Genomic DNA, 26,704 nt, shown 5'->3' on the forward strand with positions numbered 1-26,704 from the left:
TGACATGCATGAAGCCTGAGTATCTCAGGAGGTAGGTAGTTCAGGCTTTCCTGAAAGGGGTGGACAGAGAGCAGGGCAACGGTCCTGTGCCAACAGAATTCTGCCAAACACAGAGTTCTTCCTTGCAGGAGGTCAACCTTTACTTTTTGATATCATAAATTACCTGCTATGTGATGACACACGGTGTGAGTGCAGGCTCTCTGGGAATTACTGGGTGCTGTCTGAGGGACAGTCCTGTAGCTCCTGAATTTGACCCTAGGCCCTTGTTCCAGAAATGAGATCAGATCCTTCCCAACATCACCCAAGTCCTGTGCACATGCAAACCTCTTCTGCTGAACAGTTTCAAAGGCCCTGTGCCTCCTTTTGCCAAGGTTCGTCTTGCAGAAGACTTCCATGGACTCCTGTTGCCTTGCCTATTCCAGATTACTGGGAACTAGTCACAAATCCATGATTAAAATAAGAAAATGCTCCCAGATGATGTCTGTGAATGTCTTCTAATGAAATCCTCATTAATGAAAGAGCAATGGAATCTGAAGGGATGCACTGAGGGCCAAATATCTTCATCACAGATGAAAATGGTATCAAGCTTCACATGAGGACACTAGCACTTTTCCCGAGGCAAGGTTGGTGTCATCACCAAAAATGAGTGGCTAGATCTAAGGGGAACATCCTTTAGCTACATGTTGGAGCCATGTGTGCAAAAGGGCTGTCACTATTTTCCATTCCTTTCCTTCAGTGGTAGAACAATGGTGATTTTGGGTCTCTTGTTTAGCTTCTGACTCATACCCAACTCTGTGGAAATGGGCTCTCATCTGTTAGCTATTGAGTTTATTTTTTCTATCCCTGCATCTTCAAAATATGGGCATTGCATAGACAAACCGTTATATCTCAGAATGAAGGAACTTCAGGCATTTTAGGAGGTTGGTAGAGAGCAGGGAGTGACCAACTGGGTGAACACAATCTTGCCAAGAACTGAGTTCTCAGTAACAAAAGAACAACCTTTCTTAACCAACATCAAAAACAAATGGTTGTGTTGTAGTACACCACCAGAGTGGGAGCTTGCCTAGTATTTCTTGTCACTGTCTAAGGACAGACCAGGTGCTCCTGACTCTGACTCTTGATCTCAGTCAGTTTCTTCTTGCCCCTGAAGTAAGCTGGGCTGTTTTCAGCACCACCTGCACTGAAGTGCATTTGGATTTTATATTCTCTACTCTGTTTAACATCTAACCTGATTGCTTTGCAACATGCTACTTGTCTTTGGATTGCATTAAACACATGGGAACACATCACTCTGTTTTTATGCCTTCAGCTACATAGGCATTATAATAACATATGTGACTAAAGTGGGATGCCTTCCAGAGCTTGAGCTTTGAATAATTCTGTGTGATCTCCAAACAGGTACCTGATACCTGACACAAATATAGAAATACCTAAGTTCACTTGAAAGGAAGTCTTTTATTTGTGGCTTCTGAATTTTGTCAAATTCTACTATCACCTAGAAATGAGGAGTTTGAATATTTTGAAACACTTCTGATTAGGAAATGTAAAAATGAAACACTGAAACTTCATGTTAACACATTCTATCTCATTTTTTATTAATTTCTGCTAAATATTTGAATGCCAAACATTTGATTTTATGATATTGCTGCTGAACTATTAGCATAAAGACAAAATGAATACAAGCATTCTTGGAATAAGTGAGTCGGTCACAAGAAATCATTAGAATATTTTTTTCTTTTTCCATTTTTTAAGTTATCTTTGGTATATATTCCACAATGATGTCTCAAACTTTCCTTTTCTTTTTCAGGATTACTTTGGCACTTCAGGGTCTTTTGTGATTCCATATAAATTTTAGGATTTTTTGTTCTATCTGTGTGAAAGATGCTGGCGGTATTTTGATAGGTATTGCCTTAAATGTGTAGATGGCTTTGGGTAGTATAGACATTTTAAGCACGTTTGTACTTCCAAAACATGAACATGGAATGTTTTCCTATTTCTTTGTGTACTCTTCCATTTCCTGTATAAGTTTTCAGAGTAGAGATCTTATACCTCTTTGGTTAGGTTGATTTCTAAGTAACTTACAAAGTATCTTTGGTGCAATTGTCAATGGGATCGATTCATTGATTTCTTTTTCTGGGTCGGTGGGGGATGGGATAGATGGGTGATGAGTATTGAGGAGGGCACTTGTTATGATGAGCCTTGGGTGTTGTCTGTACGTGAAGAATCATTGAATTCTAATGTTATGTATGTTAACTAACGAGAGTTAAATAACTATTGGGGAGGGGTGAAACTAGGAAAATAATGAGCAGATGATTTGGTCTTGCTATTTTTACACCTCCATTTTGACCATGCTATCCTGGCTCAGACATTTTATGTTGGAGAACTGAGCTCACACAAACAATTTTGTTTTGGTGTTGTGCTAACTAAACATTGAAATAAGAAATATACGAACATAGGATGTCTGTGGATAAACTGTTTTTCAGGGAACAATAATAAAACTTTTCAATTACGTGATCAATTTAAAAAAGTATAGCTTAACTTTCCAGTTCTAGTTTATCTGAATTTATTTTATAATTAAGGAATTTTTTTGAGGTCCAAATAATTTTTATATAAATGATTGATGTTCTCGACACAGCACAATGCATTAAGCATAGATTCTGCTTTTTAAAATTTTAAGAAAGGACATAATATACTGAGATTTTAGAGCAGGGAGATCAATAATATTTTATCTCTAATAGTGAGCAATCCATAATCAATTATAGACTAGCCAAATCTGGGCTAATTTATATGAAGAAGAAACACATGTGTATTCTGTTTGTGCCACTGTTACTTTGAAATCTACTGCAAGTGCCCAAATCTCATGCTTAACCAAAGCAGAACTTTACTATTGGAGCACCGTGTGACTTTGAGAGGATCTATATCTTTCTGAAGGACAGATCTCTGCATGCCTAGCACAAGAGGAAGGTGTGGAAGTAGACTCTGATTCTGAGATATAGTGCCCCTGACTGGTTGCTATCCATGCCTTCTATACTGGGAACAATATTTGGTAGTAGGGTGGGGTTGTTGCTTAAGCAACAACAAGCAACTTCTTGAGCAGAGCCTTTGCTGCATTACCATACCTCATAATGCAGGGAGCACACTCATGCACTGTTGACGATTGCTGTCCTGCATACCTGGTAGTGGACACAGACATGATTTTTCCTCATTGGCTCCAAACACTCATCTGTTTTATGCAGGGTTTTAGGCCTGTCTAAAGTAAACCGGTATACGTAATATACAGGTGAGGCTGAACACTCCCACCTTACACCCTATCCAGTGTAATAGAGCCAGACATCACATCCTCTGGAGAACTGGCTTTTATACTTATGTACCCAAGCTCTCATGGTACAGTGGGGTGACTAAAATGATAAAGACTATGACTTGCCCAGATCACAGAAGGTGAGAAAAGTCCAGAGGAGAAGGCTGGGCTCTGCCTTTTTAGGCCATGACTCCAATCCCTTCATCATGTGTGCTTTGGAAATGACAGACTCTACTCTTCTAGGAGGAATCATGCCCACTAGCTCTCCATTTGGGATCATTTTACTATCCAAAACCCCACGTGTGTACTCGCACACACATACTGATAGTGTGTTCAAGAAAGAGCAGACACTGGGGAAGTGACAAGAGAGAAAGAAGAAAGAAGTTAGAGAGAGGTCTGCCATGGGGTAGCAGCATCTATTTTCTTAGCTGAATGCTCAAAGGCCCAAAGACAGGCAAGGATTTCCTAATGTTCATAGGTTTTGCTGGACCCAGGGCCATCCTTGGCCCAGCCTCCAGAGGAAAGGACTAGGGTCCTGCAGCCCAACTCTGTGGGCACCTGGAATTATGATGAGCTAATTACCCTTAGTTTAGACAATAGCTACAGAAGAAAAGGCTTCAGTGTTTTCCTGTAGATTGTTTTGTTTCCCCAGAGTTCCATCTAATCATAATGGGTCAATTGGCCTTGGGTGTCCATCAATGACTCACAGAGTTCTGATTGACTAGAAATATGCTTTATACTTGCTGGAAGTCTTTGAGAGCCAAAATAGGCTTTGGGACTTGGGGTGGTGAGGACTTGGGATAGGGAAGGCCATGTCAGAGCATTGAACACTGGGTCTACAGTCCAAGTACAATACCAGTCCATGTTGGGCCCCTAGGCTCTTCATTTGGAAATAAGGTGGTTATTGCCTGGGCTGATGGGAGGATGCCTCATGAGTCAAGAGTATACACTGGAGATGGACAAAGGGGAATGGCAGAAGCCTGAGATCCCTGGCACAACCCTGGAGCCTGTAGGTCCTGAGTTTTACCTAGGGAACTTAAAGGGCCACTGCCTTCATGTCAGCCACATAAAAACAAAACATGATTTTGTTTGGAGGTTTTCATGCCTGTGGCTCCAGTGCTAGCACTGGACACCAGGGAACAGGCAGCCTCCTGTGTCAGTGGTACCCACTGAGGTTTGCTGGAAGAAATGGGTTGGGGAAAGGTCATGCAGAGGTTGTTCTGGATTTCACCTACCTCAAATACAACAGGAATCTCCCATTACTAGCAATTATCTCCACAGAGTAAGCCGGTCAAAATCTAGATGGAGGGCTCCACGGTGGTTCTATTCATTCAATAACTGCTCCAAGCACTCACCTTGTTCTTGGGGATCTGGTGGGCCTAAGTGAAAGGCTTACAGTGCAAAGTGGTCTCTGCCTGCCAGTTCTTCACAGTCTGCAGGGGAGATGGACAGTGGTATGAAAGGCAAGACGTGTGAAGAAAAGGCAAGAAATGTAATCTTGAAAAGAGCAAGTGTGCTGTGAGGACAGGCTGGGGAGTCACTGGAGGGTGTGAGAGGCCTCACAGAGGTGACATTTGCCGGGGCCATCATGACAAGAGGGAACCACACTTCACATGTCTGCATGTGTCAGGAAGAAGAAATTGCTGGTGCAGAGACTAGGAGACAGAATTAAGTTTGTCCATTAGAAACATTAGAAAGGTGGAAAATACAGCTGTGGGTTCCTGGGAAAAGAGAGGCATGGAAGAGGCAGGGCATAGACCAGAGGCTGGGACCTCATAGATTGTGAGTTATTCACTCATCTCTGACAGCATTATCAAAAATCTTGACTCTTGAAACTACAAAACTTTAATAGCTCACAATTTTTGTGGGAGAGGGATCCAGGCACAACATAGCTGTGTGACACTGACTCAAAGTCTCTATAAATACAGGGCTGTGGTCTCAAAGGAGACTCATCAGGATGATATTTTACTCACAGTCTCACTCATAGGGGAAATGTCAGAATTCAGTTTGAACTGAGCCTATTTCAATATTTTCACCCGGGAACTTATTTAATTCTTTCCCATATAGGGATCTCATATGGTAGCCTCCAAGTTAAGTTCTTGATTCTCCATTTGCATGGGGAGAGGAGAGACAAAGGGAGCAAATGTGGACAGAAGGCATAGGGAGGGATGGAGGGGAGAGAGAGAGAGGAATAGAGAGACATAGAAAGAGATGGAACAAGCACAGAAAAAAGAAGAAAGTGATAGAATTTGTGTAAAAAATCTTGACACTGACCTCCAATCATTCCAACATTGTTCCCCTGGTTTGAAGGCAGTCAATAATAGCTTAGTGGATTCCCAAAGAGTGAAGTTTACTTGCTGGACATGGATCACTGTCTGTGTCCCCTGGGGAAGTCCATGAGAGTGTTTTCAGCTGGTTCACCCCAGAACTGAGAAGAGTGGCTACGTTTTGGAAATGGCTGTAAGCAATGAACGTCCAGCCTCACTCATCATTAGAAAAGTGAACATAGGACAATGGATTTGGTGTAATTTCTCATCCACCAAACCAGCAGAACTATTACACCAAACCCCTGAAACTAGATCTGTCCATGGCAAAACAAAAACAAAAACACAGGCCTACTTGGTCAGAAACCTGTGTTCTGCAAGACTCATGCAGAGATTAAGAAACATACAGGGCAAACTATCCTCCTGAAGAGTTAGGGGCTCTTTTGCCAAACATGTGCCATAGTCACAACGACTAGACCAAAATCCTCAGTGGAGAGTCCAGTGTTTGACTGTAAGACAATCACATGGAATGGACCCCAGGGAGGGCTCAGACTTAAAATAGAGAAAAGGGGTTAAAATGGATAGAGGGAGGGCCAGGGTTCTGTATCAGGGATAATGATGTGACATGACTAGCACAACCTTCCCCAACTTGCTGACTGACTCAGGATGGAGAAACACCTGTGGGCTTTGACAAACGGTGCCATCTGTGAGTTCCACCTGAAAGCCCTGTCAGCAAGAAACCTGCCCAGATTTTTCCTTCAGGATCAGAGCTACAGCCCTGGCTCTGGGTATGTGTCCTGCCCTTGCTATCAGGGCATAGGGGCAGTAGTGATACAGCTGTAGCAGGGATGTCCTGGCTGATGGGCAAGTGTTTGGAAGCAGGATTTGGCTCAGGATTCCATCCAAAGATAATTTCTGTGCTGCCCAGATCCTGGAGCATCCTGCCCACATGAAAACCTGCTGTTGTTCAAAATGAAGGGACCTCCATTAGTGAGGGGAGGGGGGCCAACTGGATACCCATGCGCGTGCATACCCTAGCCAGCTAAGCAACATCATATGCACAGGGAGAAAAAGGGCCAGATTTCCTCTAGGATATTAGACGCATATACCTTCAATTTCCTCGGTAACTGACTGGGAAACCAGCACCATTTGTATGCCCATGGCCCCTGGAACCCGAACTGAGACCTAGCTAGAAAAGCAGCAATGGGATGAGCATGAGTACCAGCAGTGCCAATGTTCTGCATCTCCAAAGGGAATAGCATCTGTTGTCAAAAAATATACCTTTCTTAATCAACTCTTGATTCAGACAGGAGGTGAGCTCCGTTTCTAAAACCTCTGGCTTACCCTACACACAAGCATCCTCCACTAGGCACCTGCACATACTCTAGACCTGGTGATGTCAACAAATTCTGAAACCCAAATTTCAGGGTGCCTGCGCCCAAACTTACTGCACAATCACCAGGACTGTACCACACTCCCAGGTTAATAGTAAAGATTATGACTCGAGACAAGGGCTCTGAAATGATTCCAGGGAGACCCTTGTTTCCAAAGAGAAATTATTTAATATTGCAATAATACTCGACCAAGCAACAAGAGCTCAGGGACATGAGGGTCAATTGTCCTCTGGTATATCAGACACTGAGAGCCTTTGACTGGCTTAGGAACTGACTGGAAACTCGCTTCCAATCCTTGTAACTTGCTTGTATACGGGACAGTCACATGGTCTCAGTGTGTGAACTGAGACCAAGTTAGGAAAGCTGCAATGGGAGAGGAATGACTACAAGGGGAGTCAAAGCTGTGCATTCAAAGGGGCATGGGGGAAAACACGGAAGGAGGCCTTGACCATACCTTCCTTTTGTCCCACACAGGAGACGGTATCCACCCCCAACTTCTGGCTTGGCCTACCCACACGCATTCTCCCTGGACGCCCTCACACACCCTGGTTTGGGGAGGGCCACATCATTCTGAAACCAAATTGAGAAGGACCCAATACAACACCTCTATCACCATCACTGGTACACCACCAAATACCCAAGCTGAAACAAGAGGATAGTACTCTGAGACACTGTCTCAGAAAAGCTGCCGTGCAAACCCTCTTTCATCAAAAGGGCTAATGGGTGCCAATGGAGACACACACTGCCAGAGTTCTTCATCACACATGAGATTTGGAGAAAGCTGAGAATGAAGTACCCAGCGCAGTCTATCCACCAGGTTGTATCTGGAATAAGAAAGGCTTGTGGGCTTAGGTCAAGGGAGCTCTCTGAAGGACTACAACTGAGAGCCCTGGGAACAAGAAGCCTGAATTCATTCTTTAGAAGCCAGTGATTTCTGGATTGGTCTATCCCTGCCACTTTTCCCATCAGTTGAAGGAGGCAGCAGTGTTGGATCTGGAGCTACTGAGATCTGATGGCTCTGGCTCAGGAATCTGCAACAAGGACTTGGTTCTCTCATTCCTGGCAAGGGCTCTTCCAATGCTGACCGCCTCCTGGTTCACACAGCCCATATGCAAACTGCCTGCTTCTCAGAATGAAGGCAACTCAGTCATCTGGGTCAGTGAGGCAAGCTGGCTCCCCTTCACCTTCCATAGCACAGCAGGCCAAGCACCAAGTTCCCAGGGGCTAAAGGCCTTCTTCCCTTTGGTATAACAGAGCCTGATAGCCATCACTAGCACAGGAGCAAAGGGGGAGTTTGCGGCCTACTCAGGGGTGCCAGCTGAGTGAATGATGGCTCCTTGGCTCCTAAAGGGAAAAACAAATGGTCAGAAACACAGCAAGGGGAAGTAAATGGGAACTAAGAAGGCCATAGCTCAGCATTTCCAGTGGTAATGGGGATCCATTTCAAAAGAGAATGTCTTGCTTCATTTGCCCTGGGCCCAGAAGGAGGGAGTAGCTCCCTTCCCAAATCTCTGGCCCAGCCTACACACCAAACATCCTCTGCTGGGATCCTTCGAATGTCCTCAGTCCCTGAATGGCCGCATACTTCTGAAACCCAGTGGCTTAACAAAGAAGGAGCCCTGTGGCAAAATTTGTCCCCCAACCACAAGGACTGGATGAGACTCCCAGGTGGAAGGCACAGGATAGGGCTGACTCTGAACAGATTGTGGGAAGAACCTTGTTTGTACAAGAGAGCAAAGATGTGTCACGGTGGATAGGGAGGACCGGAGCTCTTTAGAACTTGGAAGGGGAATTCTATGGAGAAGGGAGTACCCAGCACCAGCCCCCAGAAACGTGGCTGGCTGTGGGAAGAAGAAGAAACACCAGAGGGCTCAGGCAAAATCGCCCTCTAGATCCTCCATCTGGGAGCCCTGTCACCAACAGGCCTGCCTTCTTCCTTCAGAAGGACCTAGAGAGCCCTGGAACTTTGTCTGCTTTTTTGCTTTTCCCATGATTGAATGGAGTGAGCAGTGACAGTGCTGTAGCTGGGAGGTGACCCCAGCTGTGGCTCCAAAGTGTGGAGAGGGCATTGGTGCATTCTACCTGTAAAGGGCTCTTTCTGTGCTGACCACCTTCTGGAGCCTACTGCTCCTGTATGAACTGTCTGCTTTTCAGAAGGAAGGTGCCTCAATTAGGCAGAGCAAGAATGCGAGCTGACACCCCTCCCCAACCCCTTGCTACAAACAACCAAGCCCCAAGCTCAGGGATAGGAGGGCTATGCTCCTTTGAGGTATCCGATGCCCATGGCTGTTACTGAGCACAGGACTGAGTGGGAACCCGACGCCCATCCCTGGGTGTCTGCTGAGTGAATGCTGGCTCCATGGCTCTTAAGGGTGAATGAAGAGGGAGTCAGAAACAGTAAGGGGTAGGGAATAGCTGCAGCCAGGACCAAAGTGCGTTCAATATTTCCATCCAATGGGAATGAGATCCATGTGGAATGGAGATGTTTACCTTCATTTCCCCTAGGCCCAAAAGGAGGCCAGCCCCCACACTAATATGTCTGGCACAGAATCCACAAAAACAGTTCTTGGCTGTACTCCTTATGATGCCCTAGGACTCTGGATTTCCATCTAGTCCTGAAACCAAAATGCCAGAGCCCCTTTGGCTCCATCTGTTACACAATCACAAGGGCTGGTCACCCTTGGAGATATGCAAGTCGGAGATAGTACTCAGAATGAATTTGTATGGAACCCGAGACGAACCTTGATGGATAATAAAGCAATGTCATGAAACTAGATACATCGAGGGCCGGAGTTCTTCATTAAGGATGAGAATTGGATCATGTTTAGAAGAACCTGAATAGCACAATATATTTGCAAGCCTGCTTGCTCAGGAATCACAAGAAGTTTTTGGAGGCTTTGGCTACAGGAGAGCTCCAAAGGATGCCCTTTGGAACCCTGTGAGAAAGGGGCTTTTTAAGGGTCTCCTTAAAAAATAGATGGGAACTTTGGCCTCTGGTGTGCTTCTGCCCATCATATCCGTCAACAGGGGCAGCAGTGGGTCTGAGATATGAAGAATGTGCTTCCATGTGATGATCAAGGGGTGGGAATGAGACCTTGGTGCACTATTTATTCAAAAGGCTTTTTGTGAGACGATTAGGTCATGGAGCATGCTTCACATGCACAGACTATTTTTCTGAATGAGGGTAGCTCCATCCATTAGTGGCTGGGGTCCATGTGGTTACCCATTCCCACAGTACTATAGCCAGCCCAGCACCAAGGGCTCAGGGACCATGGGGCTAGCTGTCCCCTGGGATATCAGACTCTGAGAGCCCTGCACTGGCTCAAGAAAGGCTTGGAAACTCACCTCCACAGCGGGGACCCTGGTTGGTGTAGGGGACAGACACAGGGTCTCTGTGTGTGAACTGAGACCAAGTTAGGAAAGCAGCAAGGGGAGAGGATGACTACAAGGTGAATCAAAGCTGTGCATTCAAATGGGCAAGGGGGATATTGAGGAAGGAGGCCCCACTCTTCCCTTCCTTTTGTCCCACACAGGAGGCAGAATCCATCCCCAACCTCTGGCTTAGCCTACCCACAAGCATTCCCCCTGGGCACCTTCACACACCCTGGGTTTGGAGAGGGCCCCAAATCTGTTCTGATCTCAGTCCTAGGAATTGAGTCTCCAAAGGGAAAGAGCCTTGGGTAGGGTTAGGGCTAGGTACAGGGATGTTTCAAGGGCAGACCTGACACCAGTCCAGTGATCTCTCCAGAGGGCTGACTTAAGGGCAGCCATTATGGTGTGAGGCAGGCATAGGGTTTTTGGTACAGCGGATGGCCAATTGTGGGTTACAGGTCTAGGTTTGGGCCCCAGAGCCCCTTCTGAAGCTCGATTCAGGCAGGAAATCTCCTGGTCAACTGCGGGGTTCCTTGCCGAATATTTCAGCACCCATCCTGTGCCCCAAGACTGTTCTTTTGTCAGACCTAGGAGGTGGGCCCCCTTAGAAGCAGAGCCGTGGCTAGGGTTAGGGTTGGCTCCCTGGAATTGCTAGAGGCACAATCACTGACAGTGCCATGATCTGCCTGGATGGCTCAGTTGAGGGCGCACAGGCAGTTGGGGTTCAGGCTTAGGGTTTGGATTCAGGAGGCAGAAGATTCTGTGGGCCAGGGTTACGCAAAGTCTCAAGATCCCCTCCCTCATCTCCATTCTTGCCGTGGAAATGTCATGGCAAAATTCTGACTTCCATGCTAAGATATTCCCATGTTGGTCACTGGGCCCAAATCTGTTCTTTTATCAGACCTCCATGGTGGGCCCCCTTAGGGCCAGAGCCCTGACTAGGGTTAGGGCCAGGTCCCATGAGGTGACAGGGATGGAACCCCAAGCAGTGTTGTAGTCTCCCTGGAAGGCTGAGTTTAGGGAGCATTGTAGTGTGCAGGTCAGGCTTAGTCTTTGTGTTCAAGGGCTGGCAAAGTGTGTGGGCCAAGCTTAGGTTTTAGCCACAGTGTCCCCCCCTTGGGCAGCTCCATCCCTGCTTTGGAAATTACATGAAATATTCAAGTTCCATGCTGAATAATCCCACACTGGTATGGACCGCAAATCCATTCTGTTCTCAGACCTAGCAATTGGGCCCCCATAGGGAAAAGCCATGGCTAGGGTTAGGGTTAGGTACTGGGAGGCTTAAGGGGTGGAACCGACACTGTCCAGTGGTTTGCCCAGGGGGGTTGAGTTGAGGGTTCCTGTTAGGGTGTTGGATGGGCATAGAATTAGGATGCAGTGGATGGCCAACTGGGTGTTCCAGGTATAGGTTTTGGCCCCGGATCCCCTTTGAAGTGCCATTCAGGCCCTTGAAATCTTGTGGTGAACTGCACTGCAGGGTTCCTTGCTGAATATTTCAGTGCCCATCATGGGCCCCAAGTCTGTTCTTTTCTCAGACTTAGGAGGTGGGCCCCCTGGGAAGTAGAACTTCAGCAAGGGTTAGGGTTGGCTCCCAGGAAGTGCCAGGAGCACAACCAACGGTGCAGTGATCTGCCTGGACATCTGAGTTGAGGGCACATGGTCAGGTGTGGGTCGGGTTTAGTGTTTGAATCAGGCACCAGAAGATTGCATGGGCCAGAGTTAGGCAAGGTCTCGGGGGTCCCTTCCTATAGCTCCAACCTAGCCATGGAGATGCCATGGCAAAATGTCTGGCTTCCATGCTGAGGTATTCCCCATTGGCCATTGAACCCAAATCTGTTCTCTTTGCAGACGTCTATGGTGGGTCCCCTTAGGGCCAGAGCCCTGGCTAGGGTTCTTGTTAGGTCCCAGGAGGCTCCAGGGGCTGAAACCCCAGCAAGGCAGGGTTCTCCCCAGGGGTCTGAGTTGAGGTTGCATGGTAGGGTGTGAGTCATGCTTTGTCTTTGGGTTCAAGGGTTGGCCTAGGGTGTGTGCCAAGCTTAGCTTTGGCCTCAGGATCCTCCTTGGGAAGCTGTATCCCTGCTTTGGAAATGGCATGGTGATTTTACAAGTTCCATGCTGAATAATCTTCCACTGGTTACGGGCACCAAATCCGTTTACTGTTCTCAGGCCTACAAATTGGTCCCCAACAGGGAAAGAGCCTTGTCTAGGGTCAGGGTTAGGTCCCAGGAAATCTCAGGATCAGAACCAACACCAGTCCTCTGATCTCCTTGGAAGGGTCAGTTGAGTTCACCTGTTAGGGTGCGGGACAGACATACGGTTTGGGTGCAGTGGACGGCCAATTGTGTGTTCCAGGCTTATGTTTAGGCACCAGATCCCCCTTGAAGCTCCATTCAAGCCCCAAGAAATCACATGGTCAACTTCAGCATACCTCGCTCAATATTAGGGCACCCATCATGAGTCTGTTCTTTTCTCAGACCTAGGAGGTGATCCTTCTTAGAAGCAGAGCCATGGCTAGGGTTAGGGTTGGCTCTCAGGAAGTGCCTGGGGCACAACCACCAAAAGTGGCGAGATCTCCCTGGATGGCTGAATGGAGGGTCCATGGCCGGGTGTGGGTCAGGTTTAGGGTTTAAAAACAGGAGCCAGGTTTAACAGCGTGGGCCAGATTTAAGCAAGGTCTCAGGATCCCTTCCTACAGCTCCATCCCGGCCATGGAAAGGTCATGGCAAATTCTGGCTTCCATGCTGAGATATTCCCCATTGATCATCGGCCCAAATCTGTTATTATTATTTTTTTTTTCCAGACGTCCATGGTGTCCCCCTTAGGGCCAAAGCCCTGGCTAGGTTTATGGTTAGGTTCCAGAAGGCTCCAGGCGTTGAACCCCCAGCAGTGCAATGGTCTCTGTGGAGGGCTGAGTGGAAGGTGCATGTGAGGGTGCATGTTAGTCTTTGGGTTCAAGGGCCAGCTTAGGGTGTGGGCCAAGCTTAGGTTGGCCCTCATTTTCCCCCTTGTGCAGCTCCAACCCTGCTTTGGAAATGGCATGGTGATATTTCAAATTCTATGCTGAATAATCCTGCACCGTTTATGGGCCCCATATCCGTTCTGTTCTCACCTAGGAATCGGGCCCCTATGGGGATGGAGCCTTGAATAAGTTTCGGGTTAGGTCCTGGGAGGTTTCAGGGGCAGAAATGACACCAGTTCAGTGATCTACCTGGAGGGCTAGGTTGAGAGTGCCTGTTAGTGTGAAGGACACGCTAAGTGTTTGGGGGCACTGCAGGGCTGATTGTGTGTTCCAGGCTTAGGTTTTGGCCCTGGCTCATTTTCTGAAGTTCCAGTCAGGCCCTGGAAATCTCACGGTCAACTCCAGGGTTTCTCACTGAATTTGTCAGCGCCCACCAAGTGTGCCAAGTCTGTTCAGTTTCTTAGACCTAGGAGGTGATCCCTCTTAGAAGTAGGGCCATGACTAGGGTTAGGGTTGGCTCCTAGGAAGTGCCAGGGTCTCAACCCGCCAGCAGTGCTATGAATTCCCTGGAGGGCTTAGTTGAGGGCGCATGGGATGGTGTAGGTCAGGCTTAGTCTTTGGGCTCAAGGGCCAGCCTATGGAGTGGGCCAAGCTTAGGTTGCCTTCAGGATCCACCTTGTGCAGCTCCATCCCTATACTGCATATCACATGTTGGTGTTTCAACATCCATACTGAATAATCCTGCATCTGTTATTGGTCCCATAAACGTTCTGTCCCAGACCTGCAAATTGGGCTCCCATAGGGAATGATCCTTGGCTAGGGTCAGGGTTAGGTCTCGGGAGGTTTCAGGGGCAGAACTGATATCAGTCCACAGATTTCCCTGGAAGGCTGAATTGAGAGTGCCTGGTAGAGTGTGGGAGAGACATAAGGTTGGGTGCATTGGACAGCCGATTTTGAGTTCCAGGTTCAGCATTTTTTCTAAACATGATCCAATTCTCATTTTTAATGAAGAGCTCTGGCCCTAGGTATATCAAGTTTAATGACATTGTTTAAAATCCATCAAGGTTTGTCTATGGATCCATACAAATTCATTCTTTCAGAGTTCTATCTCTGGCTTGGAGATGTCCAATGTGGATCAGCCCTTGTGACTGTGGGACAGTTTGAGCCAAAGGAGCCCTAGCCTTTTGGTTTCAGGACTACATGGATATCCAGAGCCCTGGGGCCTTGGCAGCGGTCCACACAAGACTTGTTTGTTTGGAGGCTGGGCCAGATGTGTTAGCGGGGAGCTGGCCTCCTTGCTGGTCCTAGGAGAAATGAAGAAACACATCGGCGTGCCACATTGGTCTCATTCCCGCCTCCCACGTGTAGTCCTTCAGAGGCTCCCTTGGCCTAAGCCCACAGGCATTTCTTATTCTGGATACAACCTCGTTGAGAGGAGACTGCACTGGGTATTCATTCTCAACATTCTCCAAATCTCACGTGTGATGAAGAACTCTGGCAGTTTGTGTCTCCATTGCCACCACTTAGCCGTTTTTGTGAAGACAGTTTATGCATGGAATTTATTCAGAGCCAGTTTCATAGAGTAATAGCCTCTTGTTTCAGCTTGGGAGTTTGGTGGTGTCCTTGTGATGGTGATATAGGTATTGCTTTGGGCCCTTCTTAATTTCGTTTTAGAATTATGTGTCATCCCCAAACCTCGGGTGTGTAAAGATGCCCAGGGAGACTGCTTGAGGGTAGTTTAAGCCAGTGTTTAGGGGAGGATTCCACCTCCTGTGTGGGACAAGAGGAAGGGATGTTAGAGATATCTCCTTCCTCGATTAGACCTGTGCCCATTTGAATGGAGAACTTTGACTCATCTTGTAGTCATTCTTCTCCCATTGCTGCTTTTCTAACTTGGTCTCAGTTCACACAGCAAGGGCATGTGGCTGTCTCATACACAACCATGTTCCAAGGATTGGAAGTTAGTTTCTAGTCAGTTCCTGAGCCAGTGGAGGGCTCTCAGCCTGATGTCCAAGAGGACAACTGACTCTTATGTCCCTGAACTCTTGTTGCTAAGCAGGCTATTATAGCAATAGCAAATAATTGCTCTTCTTTTGAAACAAGGGATTCCCTGGAATCCTTTCAGAGCCTGTGTCTCAGAGTCATATCCTTTCTTATTAAGCGGGGAGTCTGGTACAATACTGATGAGTGTTCAATAGGTTTGGCCACAGGGGCCCTGGGAGTTGTGTTTCAGAATTTGTGGACATCACCAAACCTAGAGCATGTGCAGGTGCCCACTGGAGAATTCTTGTGTGTAGGCTAAGCCAGAGGTTTTAGGAAGGGAGCTGTCCACCTGTCTGAATCAAGAGTTAATTAATAAAGATAATCTCCTTCGCAGATGGATGCTATTCCCTTTGGAGATGCAGAGCTTTGACACTGCTTGTACTCCTGCACATCCTATTGCTGCTTTTCTAGCTAGGTCTCAGTTCATGTTCCAGGACCCTGGGGCTGTTACTTACACAGCCACGGCTGTATGAATGGTGCCAGTTTCCCAGTCAGTTCCTGAGGAAACTGAAGGCTCTCTGGGTCTAATATCCCAGAGGAAAGTTGGCCCTTCTGTCCCTGAGCACATGGTGTTGCTTAGCTGTCTAGGGTATGCACCAGCATGGGTATCCAGTTGGCCTCCCTCCCCTCACTAATGGAGATACCTTCATTTTGAACAACAGCAGGTTTTCATGTGGGCAGGATGCTCCAGGATGTGGCCAGCACAGAAAGTACCTTTGGATGGAATCCTGCAACACGTCCCTCTTCCAAACACTTGCCCATCAGCCGGGAGCACATCCCTGCTACAGCTGTATCACTGCTGCCCCTATGTCCTAATGGTAAGGGCGGGACACATACACAGAGCCAGGGCTTTCCTTATGATTCTGAGGAAATAATTTGGGCAGGCTTCTTGCTGACAGGTCTTTCAGGTGGAACTCATGGACGGCACATTTTTGCCAAAGCCCACAGGTGTCTCTCCTTCCCGAGTCAGTCATTGAGCCGGGGAAGACTGTGCTAGTCAGTCACCCTCTGCATTATCTCATTCTTATCACTGATGCAGAACTCTGGCCCTCCCTCTATCCATTTACACCCCCTTGCTCTATTTTAAGTCTGAGCCCTCCCTGGGGTCCACTCCCTGTGACCACTCCATGCTCATAAGTGGAAAAATAGTTTAGGCTGTGATTGTCTTTGAATGCCAGGATTTTTAATTTTCTTCATTATCCTTATTTTGTCTTTCCAAATAGTACAGAAAGCTGCTTGTAGATGTACCCTGGTTTGGTTAAACTTCTTCATAAACAAAGAAGGGAAAGTGAATAAGGAAGATGACACAATGGAGGTTTCCAAAGAGAATGCTTTGATTGCCACAGGATTAGAGAAGCCCTTGGAAAAAATTAAAGAGGCTAGAAGATTTCTGCCAAAATGCTATAATTTGGTGAGACAAATGGCCAGACAGAGCCCTGGTCCACTCCAGTTTAATTCTTTGTTCTAGGAATAAGTACACAAGTGAGATTATCACACACCTTTTGTTTGATATAAAAATAAACTTTTCCCAAAGCTCTACTTCATTCCTTTTACAAGACCTATGTGCTATGTTTTCCTTTTGGAAGAAGATTCCTTTGAAGTGCAGGTCTCTATTTTAAATGACCCGTTGCTGTTGTCCACCATCCCTGCTAACCACATGGACACCCCTTTCATTTCTGTCTTCCTCATTGGAAGTCATCTCCACATGGCACAGGTCACGTTTTGACATGGTCACTAATAAAGATATAGTGCTGGGCACAGAGCAAGGATGGCTGGTGGTTAAAGGAATTCATACAAAATGAACCTGTATTGGAGGTGGGTCAAGAGGGTCACAAGTACAGGCCCAGGATGGCATGCACGGAGTGTTTCCCACTGACCTTCCATTGCAATCCATTCCATTGATCTATCTGTAAAATATTATCATCCTGATTTTTCTTAAATGCCTGCACAATTACCACTAAATATTTCTGCATGCAAGGTAGCAGGAGGGGGCCACGTGAGGAGGAATCTCTGTGCTATGTGCCTTAGAGGACACTAACTTCCTCCAAGGTAGCTCTTAACCCTGCAGGTAATGTAAGAGTGCCATGACTCAGTTCTCATGTAATTCACCTAGGAAATGATTGGATAGGTCCTCATTTAATTTTTGTCCTTTTTCACAGTGTATTTTCTTTTTTGTTTCTTTAATTCCCGTTGGTTAATATGAAGAGTTATATTACTTTCAGGTCTACAATTCCATATGTCATCCTGTGCTCATTATGACAAGTACACCTCATAAACCCCATCACCGATTTTACCACCTCCCCCTATCCACCACCCCTCTGGTACTATCAGATTGATTTCTAATCTTAAGAGTCTGTTTCTGGATTCTCTCTATCTCTATTTTTTTCCATTTGCTTGTTTGTTAATTCAATTCCACATATGAGTAAAATTATTGGATGGCATTTGTCTTTTTCTGATTGATTTATTTCACTTAACATCATACTCTCTACCTCTATCCATATTCTATAGATGGATGGACATATATGGATATATATAGATAGATAGATAGATACATGGATATGTATGGATATATATACGGATATATGGATAGATAGATAGATGACTATATATAGGGATATATGAATATATGGGCATATATATGGATATATATGAATATATGGATGGATATATATATATATATATGGATATATATGGATATGAATGGCTATGTGTGTGTGTGTGTGTGTGTGTGTGTGTGTATAGCCAAAAGAAGGAATGAAACCTTTCCATTTGCAAGGACATGGATGGAACTAGATAGTATGATGCTAGGTGAGATAAGTCAATCAGAAAAAACAAATAACATCCAATAATTCACTCATATGTGGAATTGAAGAAGCAAGCAAAGGGGAAGAGGTAAGGGATAAAGCAAAAGTATATTAGGATTTGCTGCCATGGAACTTTTGAGAGGTTCATTATGGGAGACTCTTTATCCCAAAGCAGGAACAATATATTCCTATTTTACAGTCATTGGAAAAGGTGGTCGACACTATCCTCAATCAGAAAGCACTCCTTATTGTCGTAGACTCTAAGTCTAAAGTTCTCTTTTGGCCAGCAGAAGAGCAGGACGCAGGATGAAAAGTGAGACATGGCTAATGTCCGGGAAAAGACAAGAGCCCCGAATAAGGGTCCTTGCCCCATTTTTATTAGGATCAGAAGGCTTAGAAACATGGCGATGGACGTGCACAAAGAGACAATGATCTGTAAACACTAACTTGGGGACATGAGGGAAAGGGCGTCTTGAGGATATTCGGGGTTAAGGGTTTGGGTTAATACAAAACAAAATACGGTGCCGGGCAGTCGGGGTGGAAGGTTGTTTACAAGGGACAGGAGGCACGACCTCTGTTTACCTTAGCTAGCCTAGGGGATGAGACAGGTAGGACACGTGACCTCAGAGTTAACAAGGCACCTTTTCTTTTGTTAATCATCTCCGCTCTGGGCTGCTTCACCTGCAGGGCGGCGGTCTATAGCCCAATTTACCTGTTCACCTAGCTTGGTCCTTCCTTCCTGTGAAAGCAGGTTTCTGCTATAGTACTAATTTGGGGGGGGGGGGGGTGCTTCCACCCCAAATATCTAATCTCATTTATTTCATATACCTATGTTCTATATTGGGGCCTTTGCCCCACCCTCTCTATACTGGGGCTTCTGCCCCACCTTCTCTATACTTATTTACCTAATCTTGTTTGTCCAAACTTGGGTGTGAGCATCCTATGGTTTTGTAATTCTTTATGCCTTGTTAACCCATTGGTGTAAGCCCAGGGAATTCCTAAGCTCATTCCCCACACCTTATATTATGATTACCCACCAACACTGCCCTTGGTTCCAAAAACAAGGAACTTGTGGTCTTGATATTTGGGAACAAGTAGGGAAAACACTTAAAGCTCGGCATTCTGAGGGGGCTAACATTCCCCCTGAGGTAATCCTCATTTGGTCCATTGTCCATACTGCCCTTCTCCCATTGAGTTCAGAGGATGTATATAAAGATGCAAAATTACCCAAAATAGAGAAAAAAAACCTGAGCTTTTTTATAGTCAGCCTGTGCCTTTTGTGCCTTAAGAGCCAAAAGATACTCCCCCTCCCTCAAAAGGGTGGGAGGATAGGGAGTCTCTTAAAACCTCACAGACCGGTTCTGATAAAGTCCTCACTCACCCCAGTGCAAAAGTACATTAAGGAAGCCCATAAGGCCGGTCAATTTCAGCTGTTTCCAGTTGTCAGGCAAAATGGGCAATACGTCCATGAAGGCCTTTCCAATAGTAAAAGAATTGCAAAAATCAGTTCAGCTGTATGTCCATCACAGCTCTTTTACAACCAGCATTAAATATATATATATATATATATATATATATATATATATTTGGTACTTATTCCATGTGTGCCTGGGACTGGGGCTCTCTTATGAACATCATTTTGACCCCAGCCCAATATGCTGTCTGTGCCCAAGAATTTCATGATGCTTGTGTGGCTCGTGCTGTGCAGCACTTTGACACTGCTGTTCTGGTGTCTTTTGAACAACTGTCCGGTATGGAGCAGTATTCCCAACCAAGGCAGCAAGCCCAGCTTCCAATCATTGTCAGTAAAACAATGCACTGAAATAGTGCGGTGTATTTTACACAGACCATCCCTAATATAGGGGACTCTAACTCTCTCTCTCACACAGTTTCTCCCTATACACTCTGGCTACTCTAACTATATGTAGGGGCCTCTCCCTCATTCGTTTCCTGGATTAATAACTATGATGACTGGAGCCAATTGTCTCTGGCTAGTCTACTTCAGGATGGAGATTTTAAGGAACATTCCCAAGCAGCTGCAGAAACTCCTTTTGTTTCGGGGAACTTCCCTGTCTTCTCTGGCCCGACATGGACTGCCTAATTCCACTAGTGGAAAACAAAACAAAACAAAATAATCCAAAAAACAAAAACAAAAACAAAATCAATATCTGTTCATCTATCTGAGATGACAGGCTTTAGGACCACATGAACTCTTTTCTCTGCCCTCTGTGCCTTTGTCTGCCTTCAGGCCTCTTGGAGGCACCTCACCTTTTCTGCCTTCCCTTCCTCCTCCTCCTGTTTCTGCACCATCTGGGGTGTGTCCTGCCTATCTGGCTCTTCAATGCCTCAGGTAGTATCAGCTCCTCCTCCTCACATTGTCAAGAAGCAAAGAAAAATAACTGCTTAGACCTCAGATCTCCTCACTGGTTCCATGGGAAAAAAATGACAATGGTAAACTTTGAAGGGACACACATAAAATATTAAGATAGGCACGTCTTTTAAATTATAAAACTTTATTCTACTAAGGTTTACTAAAGGTCAAATAAGCTCATGTTATCTCTGATCCGATTTGTTAGCAAAAAGATGAATTAAAGTAATGGTTAACTTTGTCTCATAGTTTTCACAGGTAATTGTTAAAATAGCTTTCAGGGTCTTTGGTAACCTAAAACTTGAACAATTTTCTTAAATGATAAATTGAATTAAGTTCATCGGACATTTGAGCCTCTTGCAAGTCAAATGGAATGCTGAAACATTGCTTATTAAACATAGGTTTATGCTTCTGACTTCTTATGGAAAAAAAAACTAAAAATATTTAAATCCATTAAAAAACATGCTTTATGCCTAATGGATTCATAAGTCTACAACCTAAAAAATATTCTGATATAACAGACAGGTTACAATTGGCTACTAGTTAGTTTTCACTGGAGACTAAGGTTTCTAAGAGTTAAAATTCTGCTAATTGTAATTAAGGCTAAAGGAAATAAGTAACTTTGTATAGAAAAAAGTAAGAGATATGTAAAAAAGATGTAAAATTTAAAAAAAATTTAAAGATAATAAATAAGTCAATAAATGAATATATAAATATGTTTATTTATAAATAATTATATAAGTATATTGATTTGTAAATAAACAAATATAAAAATGTTTATAAATAAATGAATATATCAACATATTTATTTGTAAATAAATAAATATAGTTTTAACAAAAGGGTAAAACAACAGGACAACACGCCCTTTTAAGTTGTTTTACTTAAGCCTTGGTTGGAATCACACATTCCTTACAATCCACAATACCAAGCAAATGTAAAATGAGCACATAATATGTGCAAAACATGTTAAAAAAAAGGGGGGGGGGAGATACACCTGGCTGTCTGCATTACAACCTCAGCTCCTTCTTGACTGTGCTATGATTACTCTTAAGTTTTTAAACCTGATTAGGGTTTATCTTATTTTGAAGAATGCCACCCAGTCCTTGAGGATTACTCAAGGACTGGGTGGCATTCTTCAAAATAAGATAAACCCTCTCACCCTATGGTTCTATGCAAAACCCCCGAAGGGGGGCCCACACGGACTGGGCCCACTAAACTTCTCACCTGGGGTTGAGGATATGCTTGTGTTCTTTCAGATTCTGAACCTCTGTGTATTCCCTCTCAGTTGGTGAAGCCTTACCATGGCATGGTGGAGACCCCCAGGATATCTTCCAATGAACCAGGACTTCCAGAGAATGACTCTGAGTGAGCAACCACTGCCCCCCTTTTTCAAGATGAAAGAAGCCTCTTCGTGGACTCTTCATCCTAAAGCCACTCCACAAATGCAAGTCCTTGCCCCTGACATAACATCGGGGAGCCTTAAATGCCTATCTAGCCAGGCCATCATCCTCTTAGAACACAATATGGCATATACCCCTAATTCACATCTGATGGCCATGATTTCTGTCATTCACAAAAATTCGATATGTGTAACCCTGATTCTTCTCCTTGCCTTCAATTGTCCAGGCCAAGCTCAATATTCATATTGGGCTCATCTCCTTATCCCACTTCTATTTGCTGGCTTAACACTCCTAGCCTGGGGTATTCCTGTTAGCAATAATGACAGAGTTCATGGAAGGAGCCAATCTCAACCCGGCCTTCCAAACTGAGCAAGAGCATTGGCTTTATATGCCAAGACTTCAATGGTGGCTTCCTCCAGCACCTCCTATGTGTGCTACTAAACTTAGCAACTTATCTGCTTGTTTCCAACAAAAAATCAACTGGCTTTTTCATGTACAGCCCAAAACCTCTACAAGGCCAGACAATGTTACCTTTTTCTCAGCCACAAGCTTTGATATACCTAAAAAACAAACAAAAAAACAAACATATCTCACACTCCCAATGTTATAACTTGCTCTAATCTCAGATATTCAGACCACCCCTGGAATAATATTCCTTGGACAACCTGTTATGGAGAGACTGAGCATAATCTTCACTGGGGTAATTGCACTATTATTGACAGGGGTCCTAGAGGACATCTTGAAACAAAATATTCAAATAAGACCATACCCTTTGAGCAGTCTAGTAGGAAGAATAGTTTTTGGAAAGATGGAGGCTTGTCTGGCCCTCTAATTTCTTCGCATAAAGGGAAATTAAAAGGACCTTGACTTGTTAATCTTTGGAAGCTAGGCCTTCCCTTCTTCACTCTTACTATTAGCCACAGTGAAATGTATGCAAATCAACATATTAACATAACTTGGGCCTCCCTGCACAACAATCAATTTGCATAGACCACCATTTGTGTCCCTTCTCCCTATGTTCTCTTTGCTACCTCCACTTTACAGATCCAACAACTAGAAAATAATTATAATATCTCTTCCTCCCAGGGCTGGTTTTTGTCCTGCATAAGTAATGATAGCATCACCCAATTAAATATCTCCTCTTTATTAGTACTTAGTGCGTCTCAGCCTGGTTTCCTGTTAATAGCCCTGAGCTCTATATGCATCCTTCAGGACTAGGCACGCTTTCCAAGCTTGTTCACCTCAGTGACGCCTCTCATACCCTCCAGTGACTCCCCAGCCTGTCCTCACAACACACTTGTTGTTTTCACTATTACAGTTCGTGCCCCCCCTCACTTTTATTTTCACATGTCTTGTCTTTCATATCTTTGTTCATCTCCCCCCCAAACTGTGAAGACCCGGCAGGCAGGGGCCACTTTGTCATTGTAAGCCTTGCACTTATGTCCACCAGATCCCCAAGCACAAGGTGAGTGCTTGGAGCAGTTACTGAATGAGTAAATAGAAGGACCGTGGGGCCCTCCGTCCAGATTTTGGCCGGCTTACTCTGTGGAGATAACTGCTAGTAATGGGAGATTCCTGTTGTATCTGAGGCAGGGGAAATCAAGAACGACCTCTGCATGACCTTTCTCTTGTTCCATTCCCCCAGCAAACCTCACTGGGTACCACTGACACAGGAGGCTGCCTGTTCCCTGGTGTCCAGCACTAGCACTGGAGCCACAGGCATGAAAACCCCCAAACAAAATTAGCACCTTTATGTGGCTGACATGAAGGCAGTGGTCCTTTAAGTTCCCTGGGTAAAACTCAGGACCTACAGGCTCCAGGGTTGTGCCAGGGATCTCAGGCTTCTGCCATTCCCCTTTGTCTGTCCATCTCCAGTGTATACTCTTGACTCATGAGGCATCCTCCCATCAGCCCAGGCAATAATCGCCTTATTTCCAAATGAAGAGCCTGGGGGCCCAACATGGACTGGTATTGTACTTGGACTCTAGACTCAGTGTTCAGTGCTCTGACATGTCCTTCCCTGTCCCAAATCCTCACCACCCCAAGTCCCCAAGCCTCTCTAAGGCCCTAAAAGGCTTCCAGAATATATCAAGCACTTCTCTAGTATCTCAGAACACAGTGAGTCATTGATGGAGAACCAAGGCCAGTTGACACTTTATGATTATATGGAACTCTGGAGAAACCCACTGGTAACACAACACTATATGGGAAAACACTGAAGCCTTTTCTCCTGTATCTATTGTATAAACTAGGAGGAGTTAGCTCATCATAATTTCAGGTGCCCACAGAGTTGGGGTAAAGGACCCCAGGCCTTTCCTCTGGAGGTGGGGCCAAGGATGGGCCTGGGTCCAGCAGAAACCTACAAACTTCAAGAATTCCATGACCATCATTGGGCCTCTGTGCATGCAGCTATGAAAATGGATGCTGTTGCCCCATGGCAGAGCTCTCTCCAACCTCTTTCTTCTTTCCCTGTTGTCACTTCCCCAGTGTCCACTCTTTCTTGAACATACCTTCAGAGTGTATGTGCCAGTGTACATGTGAGGAATTGGATAGCAAAATGACCCCAAATGGACAGCAAGTGCTAGCATGATTCGTCCCAGAATATCAGAGTCTCTCCTTTCTAAAGCAAACATGATTGGAGGGGTTTGAGCCATTGCCTAAAACGGCAGAGCCCAGCCTTCTCCTCTGGACTCTTCCCACCTCCTGTGGTCTGGGCCAGTCCTAGTCTCTTGATCAGATCAGTCACCCCATTGTACAGTGAGAGCTTAGGTACATAACCACAAAAGCCAGTTCTCCAGAGGATGTGACGTCACGTTCCATTAATACTGGATAGGATGTCAGGTGGGGAGTGCTCAGGCATGCCTGTATACTAAGTATTCCAGTTTATTTTATACAGGCATAAAAACCTGCATAAAACCGGCAAATGTGTGGAGCCAGTGAAGAAAAATCAGGTCTGTGTCCACCACCAGGTACGCAGGACATCACTAACTCAGCAGTGCATGAGTGTGCTCCCTTGCCTTATGAGGCATGGTAATGCAGCAAATACTGCTCAGGAAGTAGGTCTTCAGCAACCACCCCACCCCAGTACCACCTACTGTTCCCAGTAGAAAGGGCATGGATATCAACCAGGCAGAAACACTAGGTCTCTGAATCATGTAGACTAGTTCCACTCCTGCCTCTGCTGCTAGTTATACAGAGATCTGTCCTTCAGAAGGACATAGATCCTTTCCAAAGCCACACAGTGTTCCAAAGGTAAAGTTCTTGCTTTGGTTAAGGTGATATTTGGGTCCCTGTGGTAGATGTCTAAGTAAGAAACAGGATACAGATGTGTTTCTTTTTCATAGACATGAAACCTGGACGTGGCTAGTCTATACCTGATTATGGATTGTCCACCATGGCAGATCACATACCATTGATCTCCCTGCTCTAACATCTTAGTATATGATTTCCTTTCTAAAAATTTTAAAAAAGTAGAATCTATACTTCATGCATTATGCTATGGATAGAACACCAAGTTCTTTACATAAAAATTAATTGGCCCTGAAAAAATTTCATTAATTATAAAATAAATTCAGAGGAACTAGAACCTGTACATTGAGCTATAGTGTTTTAAATTGATCAAGTAATTGAAATGTTTTATTACTTTTCCCTGAAAGACACTTTATCCACAAACATCCTATGTTGGTATATTTCTGACTTTGATGTTTATGAGGTACAGCACCAAAACAAAATTGTTCATGTGTGTGAGCAGAGTTCTCCAAGATAAAATGTCTGAGTCAGGATAGCAGCGTCAAAATGGAGGTGTAAAATTAGCAAGACCAAATCATCTGCTCATTTTTTCCTATTTTTTCCCAAATTTTTATTTAAATTCTCATTAGCTAACATACAGTCCAATATTGGTTTCAGGATTAGAATTCAGTGATTCTTCACTTACAGACAACACCCCTGGCTCATCATAACAAGTGCCCACCTCAATATTCATCACCCATCTATCCCCCACCCACCCAGAAAGATAAATCAATGAATCTATCCCATTGACAATTGCACCAAAGATACTTTGTAAGATACTTAGAAATCAGCCCAACCAAAGAGGTACAAGATGTGTACTCTGAAAACTTATGAAGGAAATGGGAGAGGACACAAAGAAATGGGAAAACATCCCATGCCCATGGTTTGGAAGTACAAACATTGTTAAAATGTCTGTACTACTCAAAGCAATCTACACATTTGACGCAAACCCTATCAAAATACCACTGACATCTTTCACAGAACAAATGATCCTAAAATTTGTATGGAATTACAAAAGAACCCAAGTAGCGAAAGCAATCCTGAAAAAGTAAAGCAAAGCCAGAGGCATCATTTTGAACATATTCCAAAGAGCACTTAAAAGAAACAAAAAAAACAAAAAAAAAAGAAAGAAAAAGAAAACGAAAGAAAAAAAAAAAAAAGAACCCTAATGGTTTATTGTGACCCTACTGACTTATTCCAAGAATGCTTGCTTTTATTTTGTCTTTATGCTTATAGTTCAGCACGAATAGAATAAAATCAAATGTTTCCACTCAGATATTTAGGATAAGTGAAGAAAAACATGAAAGCAGAATGTGTTGTCATGAAGTTTCAATGTTTCTTTATGACATTTCCTAGTCAGAAGTGTTTCAAAATATTCAAACTCCTCACTTATAGGTGATACTTAATAGAATTTGACAAAATGCAGGAACCACAAATGGCAGGCTGTCTTTCAAGCGGATTTAGATATTTCTGTATTTGTGTCAGATATCAGATACCTGTTCAGAGATCACAC

At 44.7% G+C, this 26,704-nt stretch overlaps 1 long non-coding RNA gene across 1 annotated transcript; it reads left to right on the forward strand.

The window, feature by feature from the left end:
• Positions 1-2,227: 2,227 nt before the first annotated feature.
• LOC125156902 (uncharacterized) lies at positions 2,228-18,569 on the forward strand. Its single transcript, XR_007148838.1, has 3 exons — positions 2,228-2,239; positions 4,235-4,240; positions 18,370-18,569. It is a non-coding gene; the product is annotated as an uncharacterized LOC125156902 (long non-coding RNA).
• The last annotated feature ends 8,135 nt before the right edge of the window (positions 18,570-26,704 follow it).

Source organism: Prionailurus viverrinus, chromosome X (assembly GCF_022837055.1).
Source record: "Prionailurus viverrinus isolate Anna chromosome X, UM_Priviv_1.0, whole genome shotgun sequence".
NCBI lineage: Eukaryota > Metazoa > Chordata > Mammalia > Carnivora > Felidae > Prionailurus > Prionailurus viverrinus.